The 21,466-nt window shown below is 38.3% G+C and overlaps 1 non-coding gene across 1 annotated transcript; it reads right to left on the reverse strand.

The window, feature by feature from the left end:
* Positions 1-10,703: 10,703 nt before the first annotated feature.
* Positions 10,704-10,775, reverse strand: trnaa-ugc. Its single transcript has one exon. It is a non-coding gene; the product is annotated as a tRNA-Ala (tRNA).
* Between the last annotated feature and the right edge of the window lie 10,691 nt (positions 10,776-21,466).

The raw sequence follows: 21,466 nt of genomic DNA on the forward strand, positions 1-21,466 counted from the left end.
ATGTGTATGTGTGTCTGTGATTTTATACTGAATGTAAAGTAACTGGAAATACCTGTGTGTGTGTGTGTGTGTGTGTGTGTGTGTGTGTGTGTGTGTGTGTGTGTGTGTGTGTGTGTGTGTGTGTTCCTTCTCCAACCTCCCAAACTTTTTTTTTATGTGTGCATTGTTATTTGTGCTTGAGCAACATTTTACTTGAACTTTATTTTCAATTGAAATTAGTTGTAATTATTGTCCTACATTTTAATTTGTTTTAGAGAGAGGTTTCACAGCTGTCTGGGCCTAGTGGCCCACAGGCAGCGTTTATCCAGCAGCCAGAACATCCATCTGTGCCGGCCCCCAGGTCAAGATCTACCGTGGCTCAAGGCCTTCACCAGAGCGATCACCAAGGACCAGCAGACCAGCATCACTACAGCTGCCTCCACCTCCATCTGCGGCTGCCACCAGGTCAAGATACACCTCAGCACAAAGGCTCCACCACAGGCCATCACCTTCAACCCAGCCAGCAAGGAGGTCTCGTGGAGGTCTGTATAGCACTTGTACACCCCACCTACACAGCAGCCCATGCACCATCACCCCCATCTTCACAGCAGCCAGACCCACTGTCTTGGAAGACAGACAAATACCTTGACACTGTCTTGACATCTATAATGAATAGTTGGTTGAAAGTTCTGATGTTCAATATTGTAAATAGTTAGATTTTCCAGTTTCTTATATTTATATAATAGTTGGTTGAAAAAACATATTTATAATAAATTGTTGGTTGAAAAAAAAGGTTGAATGCTCAATTTTTATTTGTACACATCACATGAACCTTGGTATGTTAATATGAAGTCATTATTCAGTCCTAATGTATCTCAGCCCCTGCTGTGGTGAAAGTAGAATGATAAACACCTATTTTACTCAAATTCGAATTTAATTTTTTTCATTTTAGACATGAATAACACATTTATATACAGTGTATTCAAATATTTCACTGCTTTGTGATCCTAAGACTTTGGTAGCCTAATCTAAAACACCAAAACAATTCGCATGAGTAAATTTGTGTTTTCACAAAAGTTTTGAAGATTTTCCGAAAATCTGATGTCAAATTTTAAGCTTTTGAGCTACTTATCTCATCAAACAGTGCTCTAAGGTGAGTAATTTGCATATATAGCAATACCAGATATTGTCCTGAACATTTTGATATTTAAACATGAGGTGCCATGTTAGAAGAAAATACATTTAAAAGGTGATTTAAGAAAACATCTAAAAATCGAGAAAATACCCTTAGACTCCAGAGGGTTCACCAAGATAAATCGTCTCTTATCGACTTATTTTTAACAAATGCGCCTCATAAGTTTTTGGATATTGGTATTTTTGTAAATGATATGAGTGACCATTGCGCTATAGCTACAATCAGGCAAGCTAAGCTTCCAAAAACAAGACCACACATTTTTGCGAGCAAGCATTTTTTCATGACCTGTGGGATTTTGATTGGAACAAGATCTCTCTCATTAGTGATGTTGAACTGGCATGGGATTATTTTCATGAGGCTTTTACTAGAATTATAAACAAACATGCTCCTTTCCGCAAATTTAGGATGAAAGGGCTAAAAAAATCCCTGGTTTAGTCCTCAACTGGCCAGCATTCTAAAAGAAAGGGATATTGCCTGGTTCAAGGGCCAGAAAATCGAAATCCCAAGTGGATTGGATTGTTTTTAGACAGCTTCCGAAATCATTTTCACCTTCCTAGTTAAAAAGGCTAAATCTGAGTACCTACATTTCTAATACTACTAGTAACTTAAATGATCCAAAGAAATTTTGGAAGGTTAATAAAAAAACTCATTTGGAACAGAAACTAAAAATGAATTACCCGCCTGCATTGTTACAGACTCGCAAACCCTCACTGACAATCGGCCATTCTCAACTGCTTTAATGAACATTTTATTTTATCTGGTTCTTTGTTTGAGTCCCTACATTCGGCCCTGGACAGAACGTTGATTCCTCACCACCTTCATCCCATCCCATGGCTCAGCCATTCAATTTTACTTGTATCGAGGTGATAGAGGTCCAATAAAGCATTGCAGAATCTGGATCCACACAAATCGGCAGGTCCGGACAAACTTCCTCCTCATTTTCTTAAATTAGCAGCAGACTTTATAGCTGAGCCGCTTACTTATCTTTTTAATTTAACTCTTCCAACAATGAGATTCCTAACATATGGAAATCTGCATATGTTCTTCCTTTACTGAAAGGAGGGGATCCCTAATCTGTCAATAATTATAGGCCAATTTCAAAATTATGTGTTGTAGCGAAGGTCCTCGAAAAGCTTCTCAGTGAACAACTTAAATTATTCTTGGACACAAATGATATTTTGTCAGAACACCAATCCGGTTTTAGAAAACAACACAGCACAACAACTGCTGCTATTAAAGTGGTGAACAACATAATTGAGGTATTGGACTGTAAAAGTATTGTGCAGCTCTATTTATTGATTTGTCAAAGGCATTTGACACAGTTGATCATATCATCCTGACGGAAAGACTTCACAGTATCGGCTTATCTAGGCATACTGTAGGTTGGTTTTTAAATTATTTATCAGCGAGAACCCAATGCGTCCCAATTTTCTGGGTCCTTTTCTTCCTTCCTCCCGATAGCAAAGGGGTGTGCCACAAGGTTCCATATTAGGACCCATTCTTTTTACCATATATGTAAATAATATATGTAATAATTTATCAAATGCTTCTTACCATTTTTATGCAGATGACACTGTTATTTATTGTTCCTCCGCTCCTTAGAGCAAAGTCTAGATTTCCTCCAGTCTGCCTTTGATGTCATACAAACCCATTTATTTCAACTAAAGTTGGTATTAAATGCTGAAAAATCCAAAGTGATGATATTTTTCGAATGGCAAAAAGTTACCATCTATTCTACCCAAGATTGTACTGCACAAGGGACTGACATTGAGAGGGTCACTACTTACAAATATCTGGGATTTCTTATTGAACAGAACTTGTCTTTCAAGTTACACACGGAAAATGTTGTTTCAAAGCTAAAATAAAATTAGGTTTCTTTTACAGGAATAAATCCTGTTTCTCTTTTCAGACAAGGAAACATTTGATATCTGCAACGTTTTTTACCTGTATTAGATTATGGTGACCTGCTATACATGAATGCCTCTGACCAATGCCTAAAGAGCTTGGATACTGTTTATCATTGTGCCTTACGATTTATCACTGGATGTGGATATCGAGTACACCATTGCACTTTATATGCTGCTGCTAATTGGCCATCTTTGTCTGATCGCAGACCTTCCCATTGGTTGGGTTTTTTATTTATAAATCTCTGCTTGGGTTGGTTCCCTCCTACATTTGCACATATATGTGTCAAAGAGAAAGTCTATATGGCCTGCGCTCCCAAGATTTTATTCAGATGCTGGTCCCTACAGTGAGAACAAAACTGGGTAAACAGCTGCCCCCACAGCTTGGAACAATGTACAGAAGGAGCTGAAACTCTCAGATTTAATCACTATGGGGGAATTCAGGTCCATCTTAAAGGACAGAGAACACGACACCATTGGTCAGCCTGTCCTCCTACAAAAAACGACCATATAGGTCGATTGTTCAACAGCTAAATACGACCTAGAGTCACGTTTTAAAGTGTAGCACCTCTAGTGGTCGTGTAAGAAACAACATGCTCCTGTCGATTGCAAACGCTCCGGAGGGTCGTTTATTCACAAATAACCCTCTCTGGAAAATCCTAAATTGTGGAATAGTTTGGCAATTAAAATGCTTTTTTATTAGATTTCTAGCGAGAAGTGTATATTGTACTTTTATAATCTATGTCCAGTGGATGTGTAGGATCTACAGTTTGATAGATATACGAAGATGATTTGAGGTCTCGCCAGAAGAACGTGTACTGTATATGGGGCAGCTTCCATGTAAAGTTAGCATGGGTGAAAACAGTATCTCCGGTCTCGAAGTTTTCATAATAAAACCGGAAGTATTCCCCACACTGTCAAATGATTACACAATGATATCTCCATTACTCATCCACTAAAAAACATCAGTTTATCCTTGTTAATTACACAATATTTATTGGTTTAAATTGTGTACAATGCTTTTGTGTTTTTAACCTTCGATTCGGAGAAACAAATGGTTTTTTCGGAGTTTAGACACTACAGAGTTTCCGAAGACACTACACTACCCAGAATCCCCAGCTATCGTTTGGGACTACAACATCCGCCTTGCTTTACAAACCCTGTGATTAGCCCTCAAGCTCTGTGATTGGATGTTGGAGTGGCAGTGCGACAAGGTTACGCCGAGTGTCAAACAGCTCTTTGAAATGGAATGGATTGAACCACGCCAGACTATCCAAAACTGGACTTGGACGGGTCCAGCCCAAGCCCCCCCCCCCCCCCCCCAGAATTACCCATGCTGGCTATTGTGTGTTTCGCAACATGTTCTATGGCACGTCTCTACTGGGAATTGTAGTTTTAAAAGACGTTTTCGTATTTCCCACAATTAGAAGTTGCCAGTATTAAACTGTATACATCCCTGGAGGTTTAGGGGATACGAAACACATTGGTGTTATCAAATTTAAAACATATAATTAATACATGGGTGAAAATTGCTTGTGTCCATAATGGGCAGCATTAATATACCCACATGACAGCTAAGGTCAGAAGAGCTTTATTTAACAGCTGGTCTTATGTCTGTGACCCCTCCTGTTGTTAACTGATAAGCCTGAAACATGCACTTGTCAAGGTTCGGATGCACATTTAGCAAATATGGCAGAAGCCATCGATCATCTTAAAGGGATAGTGGAAATCCGCGAATTTTGGGTTTAACTTATGTATGTATAAAAATAAGCATAATAAACAATTTCATGCGCCTAGTTTCATTTTATTTTCAATTTTACTGCGCCCTCTCAATGAAACGAAATACTTCGGGAATCGTCGGGAATCTTCGGGTGATGACGAGAGCAAAGGAAGACGGGCACAAACAATGGCGGACATTCAATAGCATTTGCATGTGAATAGCCGACCTTTATTATGGTGAATAGATGTGTCAATACTTTATACCGAGTATATTGCCATAAATATGATGATTGATTATCAGTAAAACATTCTACGTGACACAACGACATTGGATTAACCTTCAGATGCGTTTTTATTCCGTTTGAACACAACCTTTTGATCACAAATCAAAAAAGGTAAGATGTAATTATTGTAATATTTTTGGAACCGGATGTTGTTTACTTTCTCTTTTCTGGCTGATATCTCCAGGAATTCGAAGTCTTACAGTGATGACATTACATGTGTGGAATCTGTGGAGTCTCAGCTTTAAATCGTATATCTTGTTTGTGCAGTTAAGATAGTAATAAGGGCATTTCTACCGTGTGTTGTGTGTAAAAAAGCGTTAGCATTAGCATTGTTTCGCTCAATGCTAATTCAAAGGCTTGGTATTACTCTTGTGTTTTTTCTAGCTAACAATTGTTCTTATTGTCAGTTAGCGGAGTTTCTTACCTTTAAAAGGGTATGAAACATTAATAGTTTCATAAATGTTAAGAAGCCCTGAGACATGTGAGAGAAAAAAAACTGTGGGAGGGGGTCCACTGGGGGGACCTTCGGCCTTAACTGGTTAACAATGATTCATATTTGTAAAGGCTACAGGTGATCTTAAGATGCGTGAGCTATGCTTAGGGACATACCAGTCAAGATTATTTGTGCGTAGGGGTGCATCATCTGGCGCCTGGTCCTGGTCATCCTCGCCATTGCCCATGCCGTGAACCTCGGGCTCGAACAAATAAGGACGTAATGGTCCATCGTCTGGCTCAATATTGTCACCATCGTCACTTACTGAACCGGATTCAGATTCAGTTCCTAAAACGACATTTTCGTAGGAAAGCCGAGAGGATGTTTCTGACTCGCTATCATCACTGGATACCTCGTACAATCCTTCTTCTTTGTCTGGTATATTTGCCCTTCCACGTTCATTCTGCATAGACGCCATGGTTTGTTATCGTATCGTCTTCCTGAGTTTTCGTCACTTCCGGTTTGGCTGAGTCGAACATTTCGTTTCTAAAAAACTTCGGGGAAGCTGCAATAAAGTGCTTCTAACATGCGTAAGGCAATTATTATATTTTTTTAATCAGGTTGTGATTGTTTTGGTACGTAATTATGCTTGTATATAAGTTAAAACGAAACTATTTGAGGTTCCATTTCCACTATCCCTTTAAGTTAAGATACTTTATTGATCCCAAGTTGGGAAATGTTTTTGTTACAGCAGCATGTACTACTTTGTTCTACTCCACTACAATTCAGAGGTTAACCTGCATAGGCGGCGCATGAGGCTCAGGTTTGGGAAGGCTAAATAACTTTTGTTTTCATCTTACGCTGCCCGCCTCCGGCGTCTATAGAAAAGAGATCAACTTAGTGAAAGCACCGCCTGCTGACCGATCAGAGCTCAGTGTGCGGAGTTTAAATCTATCAAGTCATATTACAGGAAAAAGGAAATGCAGTTTAAACTGCCGTATGCAGAGAAGACGCCGACGTGTCGCACTTATCATTCATATCACACTGACATCACATCATCAATCAGATCATCGATCTCACATCGATATCACAATATTTCCTTATCTGAGTCAGCTTCTCGAGCCGTATCTGGCCGTGCAACCCTTAGTTACATTGTCACATATACTGTATGCAGACGTATTATTTTAAGCAACACATTAAGTTGACGAAACACTCAACTCAAATGTAATAAAGTCAGATCCCCTCGTGTTTTAGATGGGGCAGTATCATAAAACTGTTGTACGCTTTCAAACACTGGGTAGTTTATTTTTTAACGAGCTGTTCTGTATTCTCCTTGCAGGTGCAACTATGTGGCTTGTATCCTGGATTATATGTTTAAGTCATCATGGATGTTTAAAGTTCATATTTGTCTAATATTATTTTACTTTTCATTAATGAAGTATGATGTTGCGCTGTCAGTACACTTGTCCCTGTTTGTGATTGGTCAAATGTAGCTAACCCCGCCCCTTTCACGTGAACGCGTTCTCAGCTGGAGAGAGAAACCCTGGCTTGATTTACCGAGTTGATAACCAGCGCTATAGGACCGTTTAGCGAGATCGCGTTTGTTAGGGTTAGTTAAGATAACTCAAGCATATCCAGGGTCTGTTGAACTGGCTTCGTGGTACAGGGCACAGGTGGCTGCATAGCAGCGCTAATGTCAATTTTTTATTTTGTTACACAAATATTTGGGAAGGCTTAGCCTTCCCTAGCCTACAGCACCCGCCGCCCCTGTTAACCTGGTATTTTTACTCTACTACATATATTTTTGTTACTTTGCAGATTCTGATTAATGATGTGAAATATAAACAACCCTTAAATCAGACTTTAGTTACACCTGAGTAAAATTCAGCCTTATCAGTTTGTCTGTTTTGCACATCCTCCTGTTCATATCTTTGGACGTCCTGCACTAAACTGTTTTATTGTAGAGATCACTACAGTATCTTCTTGATATTTTCTATTCTATATTTCTATCATTGACCCCTATTTTGTATGTAGGCTACTCTTAATATGTAAATGTTTTCATCAAATATAACTTATTCAACAACTAAATTCAATAACGTGCTTTAACCACTAGGAGGTGCGGTTTAGACCAGCGGTCTAGTTAATAAAACATAATAATATCAAACATAATATGACTATTCACTTTATTGTGAAATTAAAACAGAACGGTAAAGGAAAATACAGTTTCAGTCTCTCGATGTGAAGCTTATGCATTGTACCATGAACTTGTAGACCTGTAACAGTCAACTGCATGAGGAGTTGGAAAGGTAGTTCAGAAAATCAGTAATATCTTTAAAAACTACAAAAAAAGTCCCTTTCTATCAGCTGTGCACCTTTATGGTGTAAATACAGACTATCTACTAATTGGATCAAATATAAAAGTCAGCCGAATTAGTGTTGATACTGCAAGGAGACGTATTGTGTGAAAAGAAATGGAAGATGTTTTTTAATTGTTGATATATTTAAGGTCCACGTCACGTATTCAGTTTTGGCGGCATCTCTTCCAGTTTGTCAAAAGGTCTTCTGATCAGGGCTCTATAAATAAATATCTACGGCAGATATGTAATATTTAATGCAGCCGAACCGTGTATTACAATGCCGTTATGTGATGACTTTCAAAGAGAAAAGCAAGAACACTCGGAATAAAGTATTATTTTATTTTTTTAAAATGTTTTCCGATTTCATATCACATAAACACCATATCCCGACGTGCATTGCGGCGTGATTTTAGCCTATCAAAACCTCTGAAAAAAGAAATGTGTCTCTCAGAATCGAAAGAGAAAAACCTATGGGAAAAACACAAAAGCATTGTACACAATTTAAACCAATTAATGTCGTATAATTAACTAGGATAAACTTTTTGCCAGTTTTGAATGATTTTAATAGTTTGTTTTACTTCGCATATTGACTGGCTAATGTGCCATTTTATTTGTGTTTTACAGCTGTATTTGTCTGCCTGTCATGTCTGTGTTTTATCTGTTGTAACTTTGTACATGCTGCCCTTCTTGGCCAGGTCGCTCTTGGAAAAGAGATTATAATCTCAATGAGTCTTTTACCTGGTTAAATAAAGAATATATATAAAGGAAGAATTATTGTTTGACAAAAGGTATATAAAAATATGTTTGAAAATATGTATATACCTAGTATATACTGTATATATACACACACACTCAACAGACGCATTTGTACATATGCACACATTAAGACATAAATAAAAGCACAACAATCAATATATACAAAATAACAGTCACTTCAACATCTTTGAGAATGTAAATGTGGCAAACTGAAATGGGTCCAGCGAGGGGGGGAGGTCAGATGTGCTTCATGACTAGCCTCTCAAAGCACTTCATGATGGTTGAAGTCAGCACTACAGTCATTGAAGCAGGGAAGGTGATGACTTCTTCGGCACAGGTATGATGGTGGTTACCTTGAAGCACGAGGGAACAACAGCCTGGCTCAGGAAGATGTTGAAGATGTCTGTGAGGACGTATGTGAGCTATTATGCAAAATCCACTTTTTCATATATTTTATACATAAACATGTGTCCCCTCTGTGTAAAGAGATTCTGAAAGTTTCAGGAAAAAATATTTGCTCACTTTTTATCCTGATCCATTTAAATCAATATAATGACTTAGCTATCTCAATATATTGACTTAGCTATCTCAATATATTGACTTACTATCTCAATATATTGACTTAGCTATCTCAATATATTGACTTACTATCTCAATATATTGACTTACTATCTCAATATATTGACTTAGCTATCTCAATATATAGACTTAGCTATCTCATTATATTGAGTTATATATTTTTATTGAAACAATTATGTCAAATACAGAATAAGGCACATAGACATCAATGTTCATCATATAACCGGTACAACTTTATATTAAGGTACACAAATTAACCATCAACTAGTTGTTAATTAACATGCATATTAGCAGTATATTGGCTCTATATTAGTCATTATAAAACACTTATTAATGCCTTATTCTACATGATTATATTCTACAAGTAATAGGCCATTAGTTGAGAGTTTTTCCTCAATAACCCTCTAATTATTCCTTATTTATTGCAAGTAAGGAAGTTCTTGTACATTAGCTTTGGTCTTAATATGCTCTCCTCAATATGTCTAAATAACTCAAAATTAGGTATTTCTATCAAAGAATATGTTCCTTATTTTAAAGTGAAGTCTTGTTCATAACCAGTAAGCTAATTTGACTCTAATTGACCTGAACAGGTTCCCTATTCTAAAGTTGCCTCCTCTTCACACTTTGTAAATACATTATAGCACACAACTACTGAAATTAACCTCAACAGTACATGAACAAAGTAGGCTCACGTTGAAATATCTGTTTTATTAATGAACCACTAAAGAGAGGTTCAGACACATACATGTACCAACACATGTCAAGTTTCTCCAAGGCTGAGAACATAATATGCAGCCTGTACTTTTTAATAAAACTGATTTTTAACAGAGTTTATGTATTTGTGATCATTCTGTGTGACCTGCTTGTATGTATACTTAGACAATAGGTGTAGTGTTCTCTCTATTTATTGTACTGTCTCAGTGTGAACATAGATTAAACAGCCAGCCAAACTATTTTGAGAGCCAGGGAATGAGCAGCCATGCTCCTTTATTGACTCATTTGCAGTCCACTGACATTCAAACAGAGTGAAACTATAAAAAAAGAAGTTACAAGGCACTTAATGATCTCATACATGCAAGTGTAACACACACAGATTACTTGTAGAATATGGTCATGTAGAATAAGGCATTAATAAGTGTTTTATAATGACTAATAAAGAGCCAATATACTGCTAATATGCATGTTAATTAAGAACTAGTTGATGGTGAATGTGTGTACCTTAATATGAAGTTGTATCGCTTATATGATGAACATTGATGTCTATGTGCCTTATTCTGTATTTGACATAATTGTTTCATTAAAAAAAAAATAATATAACTCAATATATTGAGATAGTAAGTCAATATATTGACTTACAGGATTTTTAAAACATTTCCTGTGGCGCAAACAGGCTTTCATAGTTATCACTGGTCTGTGGTGATAATGATTTGTTCTGCATTTGGGACTTGTACCGGTTCCCAAACCAAATCCCATTGGATTGAACCACTTCAAAACGAGTGGAGATGCCGGGGATTGAACCCGGGGCCTCATACATGCAAAGCATGCGCTCTACCACTGAGCTACATCCCCTGTTTTAACCAACAAGAACGTTAAATTTTTATAACACGCATTTACTCAAATATTAGACATTAATATTAAACAAACATATATTTTAGCTTTGAAAGTCAAGTCCAAGTCAAAGTCAACTTACCTCACCTCCGCTCAGACATTTTATCACCATACGCACACCTGTAACTAGGTCAACAAGAGCTGCAACAAGAGGAGATTGCGTTGTTCCATTAAGGAAGAGTTCATTCAGCCAATCTTCATTTTCTTTTAAAGCTGCACAACAGTGGAACTCAATCCCAGTAACGATTAGAGAACAAAACACATGCAGTTTATTCAAATCTGATTTAAAAACATGCTTAGTGGAAAATCAGCTCTGTCAACACTGACACAATCTGCACTTTACAACGCTCTGTTTGTACACATGTGCCTTGACCTGTTGCTATCTGTCTGCTTTGTGAATAGGTATTTTTGTTTAGTTTTTATGTTTTTATATATGCTTTGATCATAATATAAGCGTCTATGTTGAATGTTGTTTAACTGATTGTGTTTACCTGTCATTGGAAGTGACATTTTCTTTTTAGGATGACTTTCAACATCTGTCCAGGGACTGCAGATGAAAAATAGCCTGTTGGCTAACTCTGGCACATTTACAGAAATGTTAATCAATGTGCACTGTCCTGTCAAATAAATAATTAAAAAATAATAAAATAAATGTTATTGTTATTGCTACAGACTGAGAGATCAAAATACCGTTTCCCACAATCCTGAATACAAATAAGGTATATAAAAATATGTTTAAAAATATGTATATACCTACAGTATATATACACTGAACAAAATATAAATGCAACACTGGGTCCAGCGAGGGGGGGGAGGTCAGATTTGATTTGCTTCATGACTAGCCTCTCAAAGCACTTCATGATGGTTGAAGGTCAGTGCTACGGGGCGGGAGTCATTGAAGCAGGAAGGTGATGACTTATTCGGCACAGGTTTGATGGTGGTTACCTTGAAGCACGAGGGAACAGCAGCCTGGCTCAGGAATATGTTGAAGATGTCTGTGAGGACGTCTGTGAGCTCAGCGGCGTGTTAAAGGAAATATATTATGCAAAATCCACTTTTTCATGTCTTTTATACATAAACATGTGTCCCCTAAAAAATATTTGCTCACTTTTTGTCCTGATCCATTTATATTAGGGCTGTCAGTCGATTAAATATTTAATCGCGATTAATCGCATGATTGTCCATAGTTAATCGCGATTAATCGCAAATTAATTGCACATTTTTTATCTGTTTCTAAATTTACCCTAGAGGAATATTTTTCAAGTTTTGAATACTCTTATCAACATATGAGTGGACAAATATGCTTTATGCAAATGTTATTATCATTTGAACAATGACAAATATTCTCATGAATATTAAACAACAACCTCTGAACATTACAAATATTCGCCTCAATTCAACCTGGAACCTGAATACAATAATACAATACAAAGTGTGTGTGTGTGTGTGTGTGTGTGTGTGTGTGTGTGTGTGTGTGTGTGTGTGTGTGTGTGTGTGTGTGTGTGTGTGTGTGTGTGTGTGTGTGTGTGTGTGTGTGTGTGTGTGTGTGTGTGTGTGTGTGTGTGCAACACGTTCTCACTCCCATCCCGTCACATATTGACGGACGGTCAGGGCCCCTCCCCGTCACTCTATTACGTACAGGGTACCCTTTGGAAGTCAGGCTTCTATGGGCAGGGCGTCCCATAGACCTTCATTGCGGACAGCGGACTCCTTGACCGTCAGGCTTCTACGGGCAGGGCGTCCCATAGACCTTCATAGACCATGTGATCAACAACAATGGCCGACCTTCGTGTTATTCTCGGTGGAAATGCCTATTTTAAGGTTCATTTGGCCATTAAAATGCGTTTTGATGTCATTTTATGCGAGTAATATGAGCTTTTATTTCTGATTATTTGTGCAGTACATGTACATGATGTTTAGTTTGCTAGTTATGACGAAGATTACTTCATGAATGTGTACACATTTATGGTTGCTAACGTTTTTTTGGTGGAAATGTGTTTTTTCACAGCAAAGTCACCCTCTGTACTTGGACTTATTGGGAGAATCTAAAGGCAAGAACATCCCAAATATTCATTTAGGTCTTTATTTTAGACCTTTAGTATTGCCGTCTGTGAGGAAAATAAATGGGGCTCAGAGCCTCAGGATACTGAAATCTGTATTTTTAAAATCTTTTTTTCCTTCTAATTTGTTATTCTTTTCAAAATAATACACTGTTATTTACTCACCAAGCAATAACACACAATTATCCTTGCTTTTATTTATTGGTTTAATTCCATAATCTCGGGCTTTTTTGGCGTCCGTCAGGAACTGCATTTCAAAATAAAAATAACCGGAAACAGACGTAGGCATTTCGAGCGATTACCCAAGATCCTCAGCTATGGTTTAAGCTCGCTGATTGGATGTTTTATCCGCAATCCATGCTGGGATTTGGTGTTTATATTATATGAAATCCGGAAAACATTTTAAAAGAATAAAATAATACTTAATTCCGAGTGCTCTTGCTTTTCTCTTTGAAAGTCATCACATAACGGCATTGTAATACACGGTTCGGCTGCATTACATATTACAGATCTGCCGTAGTTCTTTATTTATAGAGCCCTGATGAGAAGACCTTTGGAAAAACTGAAGAAATGCCGCCGAAACTGAATACTTGACGTGGATCATAAATATATCAACAATTAAACAACATCTTCAATTTCTCTTCACACAATATCTCTCGTTGCAGTATCAACACTAATTCGGCTGACTTTTACATTTGATCTAATTCATAGATAGGTTATATTTACACCATAACGGTGCACAGCTGATATAAAAGGACTTGTAGTTTTTAAAGATATTACTGATTTGAATTGAATTGAATTTTGAATGTAAGAATGTAAATACTGAGTCTGAAATAGTATAGCAATATGCTGTAAAATTATGTGAAAGCATGAATAAAACTACACATCTTCAGATGTTGTACATACATAAGTGTCCTATACTAATAATACAAAGTTATTATGGCTGTGTGTACCTTGTGTGCACCGCCTAGTGGTTAAAGCACATTATTGAATTATTGTTTTTATGTGTTATATTTGATTACAAAAATATTAAGAGTACATACTTTCATAGGGGGAAAGTAGAAGGTCTGTGATAGAAATATAGAATATAAAAAAATCAAGAAGATACTATAAGTGATCTCTACAATAAACAGTTTAGTGCAGGAATGTACAAAGATATTAATAGGAGGAGGTGCAAAACAGAAAAACGAATTAACCTTTATTTAAACATTAAATAACAGATTAAGGTCTTCTTTTAAATAAGAAAAAAACTTTGGGGGTATCTATCTACAGATAAATATTAAGCCTGACAAAGTACTTAACATCTAATATATTGCTTAACATGAATAATCACAGTTACTATCCTTTTACTCCATCACATTTCAAAAATAAATAGGCTATTGTTATTTTAACTCCACTACAGTAATCCATCATCAGCTTTACTTTTTAGATAAAGTTTTAACTCACAATTGATCATAACAGGCTTCAACATATACATTTTTATATATTACCAAGTGGTTTCATGTACAACCCACACAAGTATCATGCTAAATGAAGCTCTGTTGCTTGGATATCACTAGATCCTGATGTCAGCGTAATATAAAAGTACATAACGATTGATGTGTAACTTAGCATAATTTACTAGCTAGCCGCTAGCTGCTAACTGCCGCCTCGTTAATATAAATCCAGTACCACGCTGTTATGAACGTGCGGTGCTGTTACGTGTACGCAAATTCACGTGCTTAATGGGACAGGCCCTGGCCCTCACAATATGCCCCCCCTTGCTATCTTACAAAATGAAAGTGTCACATGTATGAACTTGCTCCATTCATTGGTACCAGTCCTAGAACCATACCCTGAAAAATGCTTGAGGTTGGGATTCATAGAAACATCTTTTGGGGGGGGGTGCATTTTATGACAGGCCTGGTTTATCATCCGAGTCAGAAATAAAACCAATATGGAGTGAGTGCTAGTACCTGCAATTGGCCAACACATTTACATACACACAGTAATTAATAATACATGTTGAATGAAATAAAGTGACATTATCCATACTAAAATTGTGTACATTATCCAATTGGGGTTGTTTGCGTGGTGCAGACACTTGAATGTAACAAAATTAGTGACTCCACCACGCAATGCGGTGTTAAGGAGTTGTGGTGGAGTCACGCATTCTGGTGAGATCAGGTTGACATTATCACACATAAAATAAACATTTATTTTGAAGATGTATTAGATTTTTATAGGCAAAGTGTAATATAAGAAACCTTGCAGTCTCCCTGTAGCGGCCACAATCATATAGAAATAAAACAGATAATTAACTTAAAATAATACAGCCGCTGAGGCACTAGTTAGCGATAGTGATGTTACGTATTGCGCCGAGGCTTCGGAGCGTGTGTCGAGTAATCCCCGAAGTTTTTTGTGAAGCTTGTATCGTTTTGGGCCAGTGACGTCATCGATGACAAACGAAGCCTCGCTGCCTGTCGATACCACGTGACTGCTTCAGTTTGGCCTGGGATGTCTTCGGACATACATAAATGGGTAAGCACTGCAACTCCTGATAAGCAAGCTGTTCACTTTTTATAGCTTCAGCTTATCGCAGATAAAGTTAAATACCCTGCCTACTTGCATTTAAGTTTATGTATTATTTTCTTAAATTACAGAAATGTAAGAACCTGTTCTATTTGGTCTGGTCCTGTGTGAACTGACAGAAAAAAGGTATTCAGATAGTTAACCTGTGTATGTGTCAGAATGTGCAGTGTGCCAGTGTGAAGCTGACAATTGAGCAGCCCGACCAAGCAAGGAGACAGAGGCAGAACGTCCAAAAATACAACCCGGTGTGGGCATTTATTCAAATCATAAGCACATGATTCACAGCCTCAATTGCTGTTCCCCTGAACACAGTCAGCAGCCACAAGGATCTCACCCACACTCCAGCCTCCAAACCAACCTGATCTCACCAGAATGCGTGACTCCACCACGACTCCTTAACACCGCATTGCGTGATAGAGTCACGCATTCTGCTACATTTACGTGTCGTCACCACGCAAAAACCCCAATGTAAAGTGAATGAGGCTCTTTTGTCGTGGTGCACACACGCATTTATATAACGTCCCGCAGTGAGCTTTTATTCTATAAAACGTTTTTAAAATCTACTATAGCTTGTAGTAACTCACGGGAGGCTTCTTTTATTTTATTTGTATTCATAATAATTTTTATTTTTCGTCAGAATGTAAAAATTATATAGTTACGAATTTTTGTTAGTGCATTGTGTGTAATACAACTGTGGTTTTTATTAAATTAGTTAGTTTTTAAGGAAGGCCAGAGCTTCAGCTGTGTCAAGTAGATTGTTCCCTTTAGTTAACGTTATTTAAAAGATAATGATCATGTCCCCTTTATTGTATTACGAGCGTCCATTCCCATTGGATAACGGAGAATTTTACACCCGGAAGTAAGTATTCTCCTTACTGTCGATTGATTTTACAGTGATATCTGAACTACTCATCAACTCAAAAACACCAAATTATCCTTGTTAATTACACAACATTGATTGGTTTAAAATGTGTACAATGCTTTTGTATTTGTCCCCTTCGATTCGGATAAACGAATATTTTTTTCGGAGTTTTTGGATGGCAGAAGACACTACACTACCCAGAATCCTCAGCTATCGTTTGGGACTACACCATGTGCTTAGCTTGACAAACCCCGTGATCAGTCCTCAAGCTCTGTGATTGGATGTTGGAGTGCAGTGCGCGAAGTTTACACGGAGCGTCAAAAAGCACCTTGAAATTGAATGAAACCCATCGACGGCACACTATTCAAAACAGGAATCGAACGTGTCCTATAACCCCACCCCCCCCCCCCCCCCCCTCTTAGGTCGCAGGCTCCTCCAACAGTGCAACACAATAAAACAGATACACAGAAAAAATAGTGAAATAGTGCAATAAGAGTCTATATACAAGTTATTGGAATCTTTTTGATTCCAATCACTTGTTAGTTATTATTAGTTAAAGTTATTTAACCAGATAGAAGCATTGAGATACAATCTCATTTTCAATGCTGACCTGGCCAAGAAGGCAGCAACGTTACACATAACACATAACACACACATATAAAAGAGAACATAACTAAGAAAACAAAAGACAAAAAGCAGTCACAACATTGTGAATATGATATATTAGATAAATAATTTCTATGTAGCAGCCAGATGAATGTTATGGATGTTGTTTAAAAGATCAGGTGTTTAATAGTCTTATGGCCTGTGGGATGAAGCTGTCCCTGAGTCTGGTGGTTTTAGTCCGGATGCTGCAGTACCGCCTGCCAGACGGCAGCAGACAGAACAGTTTGTGGCTGGGGTGATGGGGGTCTTTTATAATCCTGAGGGCTTTCTTTAAGGTTAACGTGGTGTTTTTACTCCACTACATTTATTTTAGTTACTTTACAGATTTGGATTAATGATGTGAAATATAAACAACCCTTAAATCAGACTTTAGTTACACCTGAGTAAAATTCAGTGAAGGTGATCGTCAAGTGCCAACAATCAGGAGAGATATTTGATAGTTGGTGCTTGAGAAGACTAAATATTTATCTGCAGATCCGTATAAAGCATATTCATCACTCGTTATTCTCTAATCGTTAATTAAAAACTGTATATAATTGATATTTTGCACATCCCTTTCAAGATTTCAAGATTTTCAAAGGTTTATTGACATATCATACACACAACTACGGTGTGTAGTTATGCAATGAATGCAAAAACTTGGGTCACAGCAGGTTCCTCAACAGTGCATTACAAGACATCTATCAATATGTGTGTACCTCCATAAACTGTCATATTCTGCACATGTATTATTCTATCTACATACATCTTATAAGAGTATAATAAATATGTATAATATCGGTTTTAAAATAAGTGCTTCAACATAGTTAACATTGCAGGAAAGTTGATTGTCAATTTCCAAAACAACCATGCAATATATTAGACGTTAAGTACTTTGTCAGGCTTAATATGTATCTGTAGATAGATACCCCCAAAGCTTTTTCTTATTTAAAAGAAGACCTTAGCCTAAAGTATTCTTTAATGTTTAAATAAAGCCTTATTAGTTTGTCTGTTTTGCACATCCTCCTATCAGGCACTAAACTGTTTTATTGTAGATATCACTACAGTATCTTCTTGATATTTTCTATTCTATATTTATATCATTGACCTTCTACTTTCCCACTATTTTGTATGTACTCTAATATTTAAATGTTTTCATCAAATATAACACATTCAAAAGTGCTTTACAAAAATGAAAGACATTAAGAAAAGGCATTTTAAACGTCATTAAAAAGCAACTAATCTACCTGCATTTGCAATTACTCCAAACGTGTTGTTCATAGCGTGCTTTTAACCAGTAGGAGGTGCGGGTTAAAAGCTGTCAAGTTTACAGTGTAACAAAATAAAATATACTGCCGTTTCTGGTTTAGTTTACGACGGATATATTTTGTTATTGTTTTTTGATATTTGTAACACAAAGCGATGGAAAAAACCCACAGCAACACAGAAAATATGGTCTTAACATGACCCAGCGGTCTAGTAGTTAATAAAAAACAATAATATCAAAACAGATTATTACTACTAACTTTATTGTGAAATTAAAACAGAACCGTAAAAGAATAGTTTCCGGTCTATTCTGATGCCCGATCTCTGTAGATAAATAAAGAACTACGATAGATGTGTAATATTTAATGCAGCCAAACCATTTATTACAATGCATTCATGTGATGACTTTCAAAGAGTAAAGCAAGCACTGCTGAATAAAGTATGATTTTATCTTTTACGAAACGTGTTTTTTCTTATGGAATGCAGTTGGAGGTCAACCAATCACAGAGCTTGAGGACTGATCACGGGGTTTGTCAAGCTAAGCACATGATGTAGTCCCAAACGATAGCTGAGGATTCTGGGTAGTGTAGTGTCTTCTGCCATCCAAAAACTCCGAAAAAAATATTCGTTTCTCCGAATCGAAGGGCAAAAATACAAAAGCATTGTACACAATTTAAACCAATCAATGTTGTGTAATTAACAAGGATAATCTGGTGTTTTTGAGTTGATAAGTAGTTCAGATATCACTGTAAAATCAATCGACAGTAAGGAGAATACTTACTTCCGCGTGTAAAATTCTCCGTTATCCAATGGGAATGGACGCTCGTTAATGCAATAAAGGGGACATGATCATTATCTTTTAAATAACGTTAACTAAAAGGGAACAATCTATTTGACACAGCTGAAGCTCTGGCCTTCCTTAAAAACTAACTAATTTAATAAAAATCACAGTTGTATTACACACAATGCACTGTTTTTTGAGAACAAAAATTCGTAACTAATGTAATTTTTTACATTCTGACGAAAATAAAAATGATTATGAATACAAATAAAATAAAAGAAGCCTCCCGTGAGTTACTACAAGCTATAATGTAGATTTTAAATGTTTTATAGAATAAAAGCTCACTGCGGGACGTTGTAGAAATGCGTGTGTGCACCCAGAACAAAAGAGCCTCATTCACTTTACATTGGGTTTTTTTGCGTGGTGCCGACACGTAAATGGAGCAGAATGCGTGACTCCACCACGCAATGCGGGTGTTAAGGAGTCGTGGTGGAGTCACGCATTCTGGTGAGATCAGGTTGCTCCAAACAGACAGGGCAACAGAGCCTAAATACACACCCACACCAATCAAACCAACAGGACACAGGTGAGGGGGGAGGAGACAACACAGGGCACCAGGTGCACACAATCAACGACAGACATGGGGAAAGGGGAACACTTTTCAACAACAAAAAAACTAAGCAACCCGTAACGGAGGCCGAGATCTATGAGCCCAGAGATCACCTCCGTGACATTTCCTTACCCCTCTCCCCTGGAAGCACAGTGTCTTGGAAATCTTGGCTTGCCTAGGTTTCTGCTTCCCCTTGTGCAGCTTGGTTTCCTCAGGGGGGGGCGTGTAGTCAGAAGGAAGCTTCCCTTTCTTTCTCTTCGGGATCTGATTCTTCCTTCCCATGCGCTCCTGCTGGTTCTGCTCTCTGACGCGCTCTCTCTCCTGACGGACCTTCTCGGCTATATTTGCCATCCGCATCTTGCGCCTCAGTCTTTTTCGCTTCATCCCGCGCCCCGCTGCTCCATCACCGGCCGCCCGTTTGCTCAGCTCCACTTCATCGAGACACTCGATGTCCTCATTCACGTTCCCCGACATCCTGTCCAGAAAGTCCCGCCCTTGGTACTCCCTGCGTCGGAGGCGCCGGCAAACGTGGAACTCCCCGCTGCCCGCACCGGCGCCGGAACCCATCACATCCCGGACGAACTCCGGAGTTTTGGCAATGATCAAAGGCTGCAACGACTCCTTTCCTCCAGGTTTCCTTGGCTTGTTATTCTTCTGCGTGTGCGACGCCCTCTTTCCAACCGGTCTCGATGCTTCTGCCTTCCTCTCTTCTTCCCTCTGTAACCGGAGCTGCTCCTCTTTCTGCTCTTGCACCAATCTCCGGTTCTCCGCCAGGATCTCTGATGCCTCAGCGGCAGAGCCAGCGCCCGTCGAGCCTCCAGCCAATCTGCCGTCCTGCCTCCGGAGTCTCCGTTCCTCTTCCTGTGCGAACTGCTGCTCACCGGCTGCCTGAAGCTGCAGGAGTAACCTCATCATCTCCCGCAGTTCCTCCATCACTCTCACCTCCTCACTTGGTCAAATCCCACTTCTGACACCAATTGTGAAGCTGACAATTGAGCGGCCCGACCAAGCAAGGAGACAGAGGCAGAACGTCCAAAAATACAACCCGGTGTGGGCATTTATTCAAATCATAAGCACATGATTCACAGCCTCAATTGCTGTTCCCCTGAACACAGTCAGCAGCCACAAGGATCTCACCCACACTACCAGCCTCCAAACAGACAGGGCAACAGAGCCTAATACACACCCACACTAATCAAACCAACAGGACACAGGTGAGGGGGGAGGAGACAACACAGGGCACCAGGTGCACACAATCAACGACAGACATGGGAGAGGGGAACACTTTTCAACAACAAAAAACTAAGCAACCCGTAACGGAGGCCGAGATCTATGAGCCCAGAGATCACCTCCGTGACAGCCAGGCAGCTGCTCATCCTATAAAACAGGAGGTGGAATATACCCCAATAAAGGCAATAGTTTTTACCACATTCTCAAAATCAATGTCTGTTGTTGTATCACAAAACACATTTACCTCACATATATCACATACATCTCAGCAGATAATGTATAAAGGAAGAAAGCTCTGATTGATTTAAGCAGAATTATTTTCCCTACACAACATGCTCACAAACATTATATCCAGAATAAAATGTATAATTATTTGTTGTCCTTTTTTTCAAGGTTGAACATCCATTTGAGCTCATTGGCATGGACTTGATTGGCAGGTTAAAAACTACCAATAGTGGGAATGTATACATTTGCGTTATGGTAGACTACCTCACCAAATGGCCGCAAGCATATCCTCTGAAAACCAAAACAGCAACTGAGGGGACAGAATGCATTGTGAAGTTTTTCCATCAGTTTGAGGTGCCAAAAGGATCCTGACTGACCAAGGAAGAGAGTTTGTCAATGCGG

Source organism: Gymnodraco acuticeps, unplaced genomic scaffold (genome assembly GCF_902827175.1).
Source record: "Gymnodraco acuticeps unplaced genomic scaffold, fGymAcu1.1, whole genome shotgun sequence".
Lineage (NCBI taxonomy): Eukaryota > Metazoa > Chordata > Actinopteri > Perciformes > Bathydraconidae > Gymnodraco > Gymnodraco acuticeps.